At 24.0% G+C, this 15,031-nt stretch overlaps 1 protein-coding gene across 3 annotated transcripts in view; it reads right to left on the reverse strand.

The window, feature by feature from the left end:
* SNF4Agamma (SNF4/AMP-activated protein kinase gamma subunit) overlaps window positions 1–15,031 on the reverse strand; it is a 514,590-nt gene that overhangs the window by 298,581 nt on the left and 200,978 nt on the right. The window lies entirely within an intron of this gene.

Raw genomic sequence — 15,031 nt, forward strand, 5'->3', positions numbered from 1 at the left:
CATATATTGTATATCACATTTTCGAGTATTATATTTTAATATTTTAAATTTAATATTTAATTATATTTGACTAGAATTTTAGAAAATTGCCAAAATATCCCTAAAAAATATCCAAATTATACAAACATATAAATAAAAAACAATATTTTATCTCCAAAGATTTTTATAGTAGCCCAAAATCTTATCAAAAATTTTGTTTGTATTACCAACAAAAAAATCGGAATCGATTTGTTGGCATACAGGTAAAGTAAATACAAGACAAAAATACAACGATCTAAAAAAGATCGATAAATACGATGTGGCTGTATTTTATTTGCGAAAAAAGATCAAAATAAATAAAGTAAACTTAAAATAAACTCAAAAATCCATAGATATATTGAATTGATAAAGAAAACAAAATTTTATTTGCTTTATTTATATGCATAGAAATGATTTCCTTTTTTGCTGCTATTTACTGTCGTTTTAAAAGAATTATAATTTGTTTTTCAAAGATTTTGATATTTAGTAACCAAACTAATAAATGTTAAATTGCTTTATGTATTACAATAATTGTTGACGGTGATATATGTATTTCTAGTTTTTAATTGACTGTGTTCTATAAACATTCAATTTATATTTTCAACATTTTCATTGGAAGTAAACTTCCATTCGACATTCGGTCCCTTTGAAATTAATTAATTCTGTCTGTTTATTGGCATATAACTGCAACAATTGTAAAAAAAACTAATCACGTTTTAAAATAACATTTACATTAATGTGGATTACAGTGATCTAAACAAATAATTTCATAGTAACAGAATAGTGCAATTTACACTTAATTGCATAAAGGAATTAAGTCGCCTTGATGGTGGTTATATATTAAAAAAAATCTTTAGACTTGATGCTGGTACAGCAACCACGGTTGCCACTCGAGCCAAAAATATATATAAAAAATTTTGTCAAAATGTTATTTCTATAGAAAAATTTTTCAGAATTTTATTTCTAAAGAAAATTTTGCCAAAATTTTATTTCCATAGAAAATTTTATCAAAATTTTATTTCTATAGAAAATTTTGACAAAATTTTATTTCTATAGAAAATTTTGACAAAATTTTATTTCTACAGAAAATTTTGTGAAAATTTTATTTTTATAAAAAACTTTGTCAAAATTTATTACTATAAAAAATTTTGTCAAAATTTTATGTCTATAGACAACTTTGTTAACATTTTATTTTTATAGAAAAATTTGTCAAATTTTAATTTCTATTGAAAATTTTGTCAAATATTAATTTCTATAGAAAATTTTGTCAAATTTTAATTTCTATAGAAAATTTTGGCAAAATTTTATTTCCATAGAAATTTTTTTCAAAAGTTTATTTCTATAGATCAACATTTTAAAATTTTTATCAACATTTTATTTCTATAGAAAATTTTGTCAAAATTTGATTTCTATAGAAAATTTTGTCAAAATTTTATTTCTATAGAAATATTTGTCAAAAATTTATTTCTATAGAAAAATTTACAAATTTAAATTTCTATGGAAAAATTTGTCAAAATTTTATATCTATCGACAACTTTGTTAACATTTTATTTTTATCGAAAATTTTGTCAAATTTTAATTTCTATAGAAAATTTTGCCAAATTTTAATTTCTATAGAAAATTTTGTCAAATATTAATTTCTATAGAAAATTTTGTCAAATTTTAATTTCTATAGAAGAGTTTGCCAAAATTTTTATTTCCATAGAAAATATTGTCAAAATTTTATTTCTATAGATCAATATTTTAACATTTTTATCAACATTTTATTTCTATAGAAAATTTTATAAAAATTTTATTTCTATAGAAAATTTTGTCAAAATTTTATTTATATAGAAATATGTGTCAACATTTTATTTCTATAGAAAAATTTTACAAATTTAAATTTCTATGGAAAAGTTTGTCAAAATTTTATATCTATCGACAACTTTGTTAACATTTTATTTTTATAGAAAATTTTGTCAAATTTTAATTTCTATAGAAAATTTTGCCAAAATGTTATTTCCATAGAAAATTTTGTCAAAATTTTATTTCTATAGATCAATATTTTAAAATTTTTATCAAAATTTTATTTCTATAGAAAATTTTATAAAAATTTTATTTCTATAGAAAATTTTGTTAAAATTTTATTTATATAGAAATATTTGTCAAAATTTTATTTATATAGAAAATATTTTCAAATTTAAATTTCTATGGAAAAATTTGTCAAAATTGTATATCATCGACAACTTTGTTAACATTTTATTTTTAAGACTTTCAGAATTTTATTTCTTAAGAAAATTTTGCCAAAATTTTATCTCCATAGAAAATTTTATCAAAATTTTATTTCCATAGAAAATTTTATCAAAATTTTATTTCTATAGAAAATTTTGACAAAATTTTATTTCTACAGAAAATTTTGTGAAAATTTTATTTTTATAAAAAACTTTGTCAAAATTTATTACTATAAAAAATTTTGTCAAAATTTTATGTCTATAGACAACTTTGTTAACATTTTATTTTTATAGAAAATGTTGTCAAATTTTAATTTCTATTGAAAATTTTGTCAAATTTTAATTTCTATAGAAAATTTTGGCAAAATTTTATTTCCATAGAAATTTTTGTCAAAAGTTTATTTCTATAGATCAACATTTTAAAATTTTTATCAACATTTCATTTCTATAGAAAATTTTGTCAAAATTTTATTTCTATAGAAAATGTTGTCAAAATTTTATTTCTATAGAAATATTTGTCAAAAATTTATTTCTATAGAAAAATTTACAAATTTAAATTTCTATGGAAAAATTTGTCAAAATTTTATATCTATCGACAATTTTGTTAACATTTTATTTTTATAGAAAATTTTGTCAAATTTTAATTTCTATAGAAAATTTTGTCAAATATTAATTTCTATAGAAAATTTTGTCAAATTTTAATTTCTATAGAAGAGTTTGCCAAAATTTTTATTTCCATAGAAAATATTGTCTAAATTTTATTTCTATAGATCAATATTTTAAAATTTTTATCAACATTTTATTTCTATAGAAAATTTTATAAAAATTTTATTTCTATAGAAAATTTTGTCAAAATTTTATTTATATAGAAATATTTGTCAAAATTTTATTTATATAGAAAATAAATTCATATTTAAATTTCTATGGAAAAATTTGTCAAAATTGTATATCTATCGACAACTTTGTTAACATTTTATTATTATAGAAAATTTTGTCAAATTTTAATTTCTATAGAAAATTTTGCCAACATTTTATTTCCATAGACAATTTTGTCAATATTTTATTTCTATAGAAAATTTTGTCAAAATTTTATTTCTAAAGAAAATTTCGCCAAAAATTTATTTATAAAGAAAATTTTGTCAACATTTTGTTTCCAAAGAAATTTTTTTAAATTTTAATTTCTATAGAATTTTTTTTTTAAATTTTAATTTTTTTTCTATAGAAAATTTTTTTTAAATTTTAATTTCAATAGAAAATTTTTTAAAATTTTATTTTTAAAGAAAATTTTAACAAAATTTTATTTATATAGAAAATTTTTTCAAAATTTCATTTCTAAAGAAAATTTTGCCAAAATTTTATTTATATAGAAAATTTTGCCAAAAGTGTATTTATATAGAAAATTTTGTCAATATTTTATTTCTAAAGAAAATTTTTCCAAAATTTTATTTCCATAGACAATTTTGTCAATATGTTATTTCTCTAGAAAATTTTATTTCCATAGAAAATTTTGTCAAAATTTTATTTCCATAGAAAATGTAGTCAACATTTTATTTCTATATAAAATATTGCACCTCTTTGCAAAATCTACCAAAACATAAATTATTTAATCAATCTACCAAACAGTAAAACATGTACCATTTTTGGATAGAATTCTACCAACTGCGGCAACCGTGATAGCAACGTAAACACAAATTTCTTTTAAACTAAGAAGTACTTTGTCATATAATTTCGTAATAAAGCAACAACTTTATTTCAGCTAAGAAAACTATACACAGAAAAAAAATTTTCACTATAATATTTCCAATTAAAATTTTAATTGAATTTTAGAAAATATTCAATTAAAATTTGAATTGATTCAAAAAAAAAATTTTAATTAAAACAAAAATTAATCACAAAAATTAATAGTATCAATTAATTTTTTAATTGCATCAATTGAGTTTTTAATTGACTACCATTTCTGTGATTGAAGACATTTCAATTAAAAATTAATTGGATTAAATAATTTCGTGATTGAATATAAAAATTATTGTTTTTTGTCTGTACCCAAAAGGCTTTTTTTAAATTACATCATCTCATAGAAGAAAAAATTAACTAAAAGTAAAGAAGAAAATCATTGGCCCCAAATCATGATCATTTTAACCATACAGTAGTTCATTCTTACTATTTTTAGGAATCGTACGAAAATCTTCTTTTGCTTTAGTTCATATTGAACTTATGTGTACGGTCATTGAACTTTATACTCACGTTTAGTTCATAAAATTTTTGAGACATACTTAAAAAAAGTAAGATTTCATCAAGCTGTGGACAATTTCGATAAAAATAATAAAATTTAACCACAAGCAAATAAATTTTTTCCAATAAAAATAAATTAAATTTAGCGTTAGTTTAACTACGGAAATTTTTTCTGTGTATGGCCCGATGGGAAGAATAGACATAAAATTGGACCAAATCAAATTATATTAAATTTTGCAAAACCAAAATGAATTGAATCAAATGAATTAAATAAAATTAAATTAAAATAAGTAGATTTGATTAACAAAAATTAAATTAAATAAAAATAAATCAATTTAATTGATACTAAATTTGTATAAAATAAAATTACTTAACCTAATAGTATTAATTTCTTTAATCTTCTTGTCCAACAAGCTCGAATAAATATTGTAATAATATGCCGTTAAAATTAAATAATATCAAATAAAATAAAATTAGTTTAAATTAAAATAAAATAATATCAAATATTTTTTTTTTAATTTAATGCAATGAAACCAAGTCAGTAAAAAGATTGTTACAAATTATAGAAAAAATTAATATGTCGCGCCATATGCACAGAAACTCACTTTAGTTAGGTATCATGGCAGAATAGGGATTCCAATGTCAAGTATGGGGTTATTTCAGTGAATTAAATTCTCTCAATTTATTCTAATTGATATATGCGAACTACATTATGTAAATAATTATATTTCGATTATTCTCTAACAGAGTAATCGATATATTCATGTGTGCAGTTTAATTTTCACGAAAGAATTCCAGGAAAAATTTGTTCAGGTTTTAAGTATCCCATATGAGTAAGAGAATTGATTTAAAAAATGTAACAATTCTAGACATTTGTCTAAAATTTATTGATCTACTTCAACGACGATTTTGGAATGTGTGCAGCTTTTAAATATCAGTAATGAAGTTTTATTAATTCGTTTTTTTCTACAACTTCCTTAAATGAATACCAATATAAAGAATTTTAAGGTTAAGAGTTGTGGTATAATTTCTACAATTATCTCTTAAATTATAATTCATTACCCCTCTAAATTTATATTAATCCGCCTAGTAATTTAACAAAAACACACTCAAACAATTCAACAAATAAAACTCATTTCAAATGAAAAGATTTTTGTTAAGTAATTTGTTAAATGAAATGCAATGACAAGTAGAATTTCTAATTAAACACAAATAAAGCTTAAAAATTCACACACACACACACCCAATATAACAGAGAATTATTAACGATTGTTAGAGCAATTCTCACTTTTTGTAATTTATTTTTTTTTTCGAACAACAATGTTAAGTCATTGTTATTTTGTGGATTACATTAAGCCAACAATAATAAAGATGGTGTGAAATTATAAAAAAAAAATATCAGTTTATGCAGGAAACTCAAATATCACATGGAGTAGTGATTTTGGCAAGGATTTACTAATAACGATGATAATTAACAAACATGTGTTTATTAAAATAAATGTTCTTATTTGTTTTATTTGTTTGCAAAAAAAATATATACATAAAAAAAAAAACAAACAATCCACTTTCTTATTGTAGTTATTTGTTGTTTAGCAAACCGGATTCAAAATCATAACAGCTCTGAGACGATTTTTTTCTACACTTATTTTGCATTTATTTGAATATATGTGATTCGTTTACTAATGAAAAATACATTTGAGAAATATTTTTGTTAGTTATGTCTTTTATTATCATTTAAAAATTACGATTAATGACCGAAAAATTTGAAATGCATTTTAATAAAATTAATAAGACCTAACTTAAATTTAAAAATTTTTAAATCAATTAATTTAATTTAAAATCAATTAATTAAATTAGAGATAATTTATTTTAATTTAATAATAATTTTATTTAATTTAATAATAATTTAATTTTTTAATAATTAATGGAATTTAATAGAATTTTTACATTTTCATACCATATTTTTATACCCTGTGCCACACTGGGGAACAGGGTATTATAAGTTAGTGCATATGTTTGCAACACTCAGAAGGAGACGAGATAGACACATGGTGTCTTTGGCAAAAATGCTCAGGGTGGGCTCCTGAGTAGATATAGCCATGTGATATAGTCTGTGAACACATTTTTGTGATCAAAGTCTAGGTCGCAATTTAAGTCCAATCGCCTTCAAATTTGGCACAAGTATGTGTTTTGACTCAGAATAGAACCCTATTGGTTTTGGAAGAAATCGGTTCAGATTTAGATATAGCTCCCATATATATTTCGCCCGATATGCACTAATATGGACCCAGCAGCCAGAGTTTTATACCGATTTGCTTGAAATATAGTACAAACATAACAATTAGTCGTATAGTCAAGTGTGCAAAGTTTTATTGAAATCGGTTCAGATTTAGATATAGCTCCCATATATATCTTTCGCTCGATATGGACTTATATGGCCCCAGAAGCCAGAGTTTTGGCCCAATTTGGTTGAAATTTTGCACTAGGAGTACAATTAGCAGTATAGTCAAGTGTGCCAAATTTGATTGAAATCGGTTCAGATTTAGATATAGCTCCCATATATATCTTTCGCCCGATATGGACTTATATGGCCATAGAAGCCAGAGTTTTACCCCAATTTGGTTGAAATTTTGCACTAGGAGTACAATTAGCAGTATAGCCAAGTGTGCCAAATTTGATTGAAATCGGTTCAGATTTAGATATAGCTCCCATATATAGCTTTCGCCCGATTTATACTCATATGACCACAGTGGCCAATCTGTTACTCCGATTTAGTTGAAATTTTGCACAGGGAGTAGAATTAGCATTGTAGCTATGCGTGCCAAATATGGTTGAAATCGGTTCAGATTTAGATATAGCTCCTATATATATGTTATTCTGATTTCGACAAAAATTGCCAAAATACCAACATTTTCCTTGTAAAATCGCCACTGCTTAGTCGAAAAGTTATAAAAATGGCTCTAATTTTCCTATACTTCTAATACATATATATCGAGCGATAAATCATAAATAAACTTTTGTGAAGTTTCCTTAAAATTGCTTCAGATTTACATGTTTCCCATATTTATATCCTGCGCCACACTGTGGAACAGGGTATTATAAGTTAGTACATATGTTTGTAACACCCAGAAGGAGACGAGATAGACACATGGTGTCTTTGGCAATAATGCTCAGGGTGGGTCCCTGAGTCGATATAACCATGTCCGTCTGTCTGTCCGTCCGTCCATCTGTCTGTGAACACATTTTTGTGATCAAAGTCTATGTCGCAATTTAAGTCCAATCGCCTTAAAATTTGGTGCATGTTCCTAATTTGGGTCAGAGAAGAACCCTATTGATTTTGGAAGAAATCGGTTCAGATTTAGATATAGCTCCCATATATATTTCGCCCGATATTCGCTAATATGGACCCAGCAACCAGAGTTTTATACCGATTTGCTTGAAATTTTGTACAAACATAACACTTAGTCGTATAGTCAAGTGTGCAAAATTTGATTGAAATCGGTTGAGATTTAGATAGAGCTCCCATATATATCTTTCGCCCGATATGGATTTATATGGCCCAGAAGCCAGATTTTTGGCTGAATTTGGTTGAAATTTTGCACTAGGAAGACAATTAGTAGTATAGTCAAGTGGGCAAAATTTGATTGAAATCGGTTCAGATTTAGATATAGCTCCCATATATATCTTTCGACCGATATGGACTAATATGGTCCTACAAGCCAGAATTTTGACCCAATTTGGTTGAAATTTTGCACAGGGAGTAGATCTAGCATTGTAGCTATGTGTGCCAAATTTGGTTGAAATCGATTCAGATTTAGATATAGCTCCAATATATATCTTTCGCCCGATATGGACTTATATGGCCCCAAAAACTAGAGTTTTACCCTAATTTGCTTAAAATTTTGCACAAGAAGAACAATTAGTACTGTAGTCAGGTGTGCTAAATTTTATTGAAATCGGTTCAGATTCAGATATAGCTCCCATATATATCTTTCGCCCGATATGGACTTATATGGCCCCAAAAACCAGAGTTTTACCCTAATTTGCTTAAAATTTTGCACAAGAAGAACAATTAGTACTATAGTCAGGTGTGCTAAATTTTATTGAAATCGGTTCAGATTTAGATATAGCTCCCATATATATCTTTCGCCCGATATGGACTTATATGGCCCCAAAAATCATAGTTTTACCCTAATTTGCTTAAAATTTTGCACAAGAAGGACAATTAGTACTATAGTCAAGTGTGCCAAATTTTATTGAAATCGGTTTAGATTTAGATATAGCTCCCATATATATCTTTCGCCCGATATGGACTTATATGGCCCCCGGAAGCCAGAGTTTTACCCCAATTTGGTTGAAATTTTGCACTAGGAGTACAATTAGTAGTTTAGTCAAGTGTGCCAAATTTGATTGAAATCGGTTCAGATTTAGATATAGCTCCCATATATATCATTCGCCCGATATGTACTTATATGGACCCAGAAGCCAGAGTTTTACCCCAATTTGGTTGAAATTTTGCACTAGGAGTACAATTAGTAGTTTAGTCAAGTGTGCCAAATTTGATTGAAATCGGTTCAGATTTAGATATAGCTCCCATATATATCTTTCGCCCGATATGTACTTATATGGACCCAGAAGCCAGAGTTTTACCCTAATTTGCTTAAAATTTTGCACTAGGAGTACAATTAGTAGTGTAGTCATGTGTGCCAAATTTTATTGAAATCGGTTCAGATTTAGATATAGCTCCCATATATAGCTTTCGCCCGATTTACACTCATATGACCACAGAGGCCAATTTTTAACTCCGATTTAGTTGAAATTTTACACAGGGAATAGAATTAGCATAGTAGTTATGCGTGACAAATTTGGTTGAAATCGGTTCAGATTTAGATATAGCTTCCATATATATGTTTTTCTGATTTCGACAAAAATGGTCAAAATACCAACATTTTCCTTGTTAAATCGCCACTGCTTAGTCGAAAAGTTGTAAAAATTACTCTAATTTTCCTAAACTTCTAATACATATATATCGAGCGATAAATCATAAATAAACTTTTGCGAAGTTTCCTTAAAATTGCTTCAGATTTAAATGTTTCCCATATTTTTTTTAATAACATTGTGTTCCACCCTAGTGCATTAGCCGACTTAAATTTTGAGTCTATAGATTTTGTAGAAGTCTATCAAATTCTGTCCAAATCGAGTGATATTTAAATGTATGTATTTGGGACAAACCTTTATATATAGCACCCAACACATTTGACGGATGTGATATGGTATCGAAAATTTAGATCTACAAAGTGGTGCAGGGTATAATATTGTCGTCTCCGCCCGACTTTAGACTTTCTTTACATGTTTAAATTACGCTAGTACAACATAATTCCTAAAGGCCATTGTCTTTGTCACCTAATGCTTTGAGAAAAACGTTTTTTTTTTTTGTTTACCCAGCGTTATTTTATCCTCTTGTTTTTCGTTTTCATGCCCATGGTGTGTCACTGAAATTATATCGACTTTCTTGTTTCTCTTTTGCCATTTCAATTTTTTGCCTTAAAAAACCAAACAAAATATAAATATGATTAAATTATGTTTAGCTGGTATTTTATTTCATGGCATTGCTTGTATTGCATTTTTTTATATGTTTTTCGTGTTTTTTATTTGAGGCTTTGTTATGAACTTGAGTCTGGAAAATCACGTGTTCTTTTTTGGATTTATGTTGTGTTATTCATTGTCATATTTACTAAGCTCCTGGGAAAGAAATACAAAAGGGGCAAGTTAAAGACCAATGTAGTAAATGTCGATGGTAAAATGAAAATGAAAAGAAGTTGTTGTAGGTATGTAAGATAGTTCCTAGTTTTTTTTGATTTCACTGCAATGTGGAACACCGTTCGGACTCGGCTAAAAAAAGGTCCCTTGTCATTGAGCTTAACATGGAATCGGGCAGCACTCAGTGATAGGAGAGAAGTTCACCACTCTGCTATCACAATTGACTGAACAGTCTAGGTGAGCCTGATACATCGGGCTGCCACCTAACCTAGTTCTGTTAACTAATAGACTTGCCAATTTTCTAGTATAGGCCTTGTGGTCGGGATGGAATATCTGTAATAGTCAATGACCATTTTCAAGTAAGAGAGCCCAGAACGAATAGTTAGGGAGTCCAGAACGAATATCGTTGGAGGCAGAGGTATATGGACTTTCATTAAAATTGGGCCAACGATTTTTTTTATTGATGTAATAAAAAATTTGTGAATGAAGTAATGAACATGTTCAATAATATCATTAATGGTTTCGTTTATTTCTGAAAAATTATTATATTCACGAAAAGTGTCATTGTATTTACTATATTGTTTTATATGCTTCATATTACCGAAAAATTTCGTTACAATTACGAAATTTTTGCTCTTAGTGTCAATATATACTAAAAAATAATTTTGGGAATCAATCTCTAAATAAATTGATCAATTAATTTTTAATTGGAAGGTCTTCAATCACAGAAATTATAGTATCAATCACGTAAGTCAATTAAAAAATTAATTAATACTATTAATTCTTGTGATTGGTTTTAGTTTTAATTAAAAAAAAATTGAATCAATTAAATTATTAATTTAATAATTTTGAAAATTCAATACAAATTATTAATTGGAAAATTTATAAGAAAATAAACATTTTCTCTAAAATTGTTTGTTATAATTGACTAGAACCATTTAAAACAAAATAATTAAAAAAATCTTTCTAAATAAAATTTTGCAAAAATTTTCTATAGAAACAAAATTTTGATAAAATTTTCTAACAAAAATAAAATTTTGACAAAATTTTCTACAGAAATAAAATTTTGATCAAATTTTCTATAGAAATAAAATTTTGATCAAATTTTCTCTAGAAATAAAATTTTGATCAAATTTTCTCTAGAAATAAAATTTTGCAAAAATTTTCTATAGAAATAAAATTTTGATTAAATTTTCTAAAAAAATAAAATTTTGCAAATATTTTCCATCGAAATAAAATTTTTCAAAGATTTTTCATGGAAATTAACATTTGACAAAATTTTCTATAGAAATAAAATTTTGACAAAATTTCTATAGAAATAAAATTTTGATAAAATTTTCCATAGAAAAAAAAAACGTTTGACAAAATTTTCTATACAAATAAAATTTTTCAAAATTTTTGTAGAGAAATAAAATGTTGGCAAAATTTTGACAAAATTTTCTATAGAAATAAAATGTTGACAAAATTTTCTATGGAAATAAAATTGTGCAAATTTTTTTAAGAAATAAAATTTTGACAAAATTTTCTATAGAAATAAAAATTTGAAAAGATTTTCTATAGAAATAAAATTTTGACAAAAATTATCTGTACAAATAAAATTTTGACAAATTTTTCTATAGAAATACAATTTTGACAAAATTTTCAATATATTTTTTTTGCAAAATTTTCCATGGAAATTAACATTTGACAAAAAATGAACGTGAAATAGGTTTTCACAATTAAACAAATCAAATCAAGGAGGCAACATCCTCAAAATGAAACATACAAAGAAAATTTTATTAAAATTGAGTCAATGTTAAATTTCTCTGATACAACGAAAGTTTTTCACTAAGCCAATGAAATATATCATTAGTAGGTTAGGTTAGGTACAAATAAATTTTAGCAAAAATTTTCTATAGAAATAATATTTTTCAAAATATTTGTATAGAAATAAAATTATAGAATTTTTTTTAAGAAATAAAATTTTCCAAAAACTTTCGATAGAAATAAAATTTTGCAAAATTTTTTTATATTAGAAATAAAATTTTTACAAAATTTTCTATAGAACAAAAACGTCAATAATTTCTATGGAAATAAAATGTTGACAACATTTTCTATAGAAAAAACATTGTGAACAAATAAAATTTATTAATAAAATTTTCCAAAAATTTTCGATAGAAATAAAATTTTGATAAAATTTTCTAAGAAATAAAATGTTGACAAAATTTTCTATAAAAATAAAATTTTGACAAAATTTTCTATAGAAATAAAATGTTGACAAAATTGTCTATGGAAATAAAATTTTGGTAAAATTTTCTTTAGAAATTAAAATTTGCAAATATTTTCTATCGAAATAAAATTTTGCAAAAATTGTTCATGGAAATTAACATTTGACAAAATTTTCTATAGAAATAAAATTTTGACAAAATTTCTATAGAAGTAAAATTTTGATAAAATTTTCCATAGAAAAAAAAACGTTTGACAAAATTTTCTATAGAAATAAAATTTTGAAAACATTTTGACAAAATTTTCTATAGAAATAAAATGTTGACAAAATTTTCTATAGAAATAAAATTTTGCAATTTTTTCTAAAATATAAATTTGTGACAAAATTTTCTATAGAAATAAAAATTTGAAAAAATTTTCTATAGAAATAAAATTCTGACAAAAATTATCTGTACAAATAAAATTTTAAAAAATTTTTCCATATAAATTTTTTTTTTATCAAATTTTCCATGGAAATTAACATTTGACAAAAAAAAAGAACGTGAAATAGGTTTTCATAATTAAACAAATCAAATCAAGGATGCAACATCCTCAAAATGAAACATACGAAGAAAATTTCATTAAAATTGAGTCAATGATATATGTCTCTGATACAACGAAAGTTTTTCACTAAGATAATGAAATATATCATTAGTAGGTTAGGTTAGGTACAAATAAATTTTAGCAAAAATTTTCTATAGAAATAATATTTTTCAAAATATTTGTATAGAAATAAAATTATGGAATTTTTTTTAAAGAAATAAAATTTTCGAAAAACTTTCTATAGAAATAAAATTTTGCAAAATTTTTACACACTTTTCTATAGAACAAAAACGTCTATAATTTCTATGGAAATAAAATTTTGACAACATTTTCTATAGAAATAACATTTTGTAAAAAAACTTTATAAATAAAATTTTGCAAAAGTTTTCTATATAAATAAAATTTTACAAAAATTTTCTATAGAAATGAAATTTTGATAAAATTTTCTAAAAAATACAATTTTGACAAAATTTTCTATAAAAATAAAATATTGACAAAATTTTCTATAGAAATACAATTTTGATCAAATTTTCTCTAGAAATAAAATTTTGCAAATATTTTCTATCGAACAAATTTTTTTGTTTTTGTTATTGTTGGTTTTGTTCTTTAATCATTGTTGTTGTTTTTGATTTCAGCTTAAAACCATGCATTGACTAAACTACAAGTGTAGCTTAACCAATAGAGGAAAATAATGTTTATCAAATTTATTTGGGCAAAGCCCTATAGACTGCAAGATGGTTGGAAATTTGGAAAGATATTTTTATTTCTATAGAAAAATTTGCAAAATTTTATTTCTATAGAAATGTTTGTCAACATTTTATTTCAATAGAAAAATTTGTCAAAATTTTGTCAAACGTTTCTTTTTGTCTATGGAAAATTTTATCGAAATTTTATTTCTATAGAAATTTTGTCAAAATTGTATTTCTATAGAAAATTTTGTCAAAAGTTAATTTCCATGAAAAATTTTTACAAATTTTGCATGGAATTTTGCAAAAAATTGCATGGAAATTAACATTTGACAAAATTTTCTATAGAAATACAATTTTGACAAAATTTCTATAGAAATAAAATTTTGATAAAATTTTCTTGTCTATGGAAACGTTTGACAAAATTTCGACAAATTTTTCTATAGAAATAGAATGTTGACAAACATTTCTATAGAAATAAAATTTTGCAAATTTTTCTATAGAAATAAAAATTTCTTTCCAAATTTCCAACCATCTTGCAGTCTATAGGGCTTTGCCCAAATAAATTTGACAAACATTATTTTCCTCTGTTGGTTAAGCTACACTTGTAGTTTAGTCAATGCATGATTTTAAGCTAAACTCAAAAACAACACCAACGAAAAAAATTTTGCAAATTTTTCATGGAAATTAACATTTGACAAAATTTTCTATAGAAATAAAATTTTGACAAAATTTCTATAGAAATTAAATTTTGACAAAATTTCTATAGAAATAAAATTTTGATAAAATTTTCCATAGAAAAAAGAAACGTTTGACAAAATTTTCTATAGAAATAAAATGTTGACAAAATTTTCTATAGAAATAAAATTTTGCAAAATTTTTCTATATAAATAAAAATTTGAAAAAAAATTTTATGGAAATAAAATTTTGACAAAAATTATCTGTACAAATAAAATTTTGACAAAATTTTCTATGGAAATAAAATTTTGACAAATATTATAAATTTTTTTTTTTGCAAAAATTTTCCATGGGAATTAACATTTGACAAAATTTTCTGTTGTAATAAAATTTTAACAAAATTTTTTATATATTTAATAACTTTCAAATTTTAATTTATTTATTTAGCAATTAATTAAATTACAATAAAATTATAAATATAATTGTAAGCGATGACTGCTAGGGTCTTAGGCTTATAAAATTTTTCGTGTAAGGTCATACTATCAAAGTCCATTTGAATAAATTCTCCATTTTTAGATGAAGTAACTTTTCCTGGTTGGTGCAAGCTAAGCTCGTTAAAACGTTTTAATTTGGACAACATTTAGAATTAAACGGATTCTT

Source organism: Haematobia irritans, chromosome 1 (genome assembly GCF_050003625.1).
Source record: "Haematobia irritans isolate KBUSLIRL chromosome 1, ASM5000362v1, whole genome shotgun sequence".
In the NCBI taxonomy this organism is placed as follows: Eukaryota; Metazoa; Arthropoda; class Insecta; order Diptera; family Muscidae; genus Haematobia; species Haematobia irritans.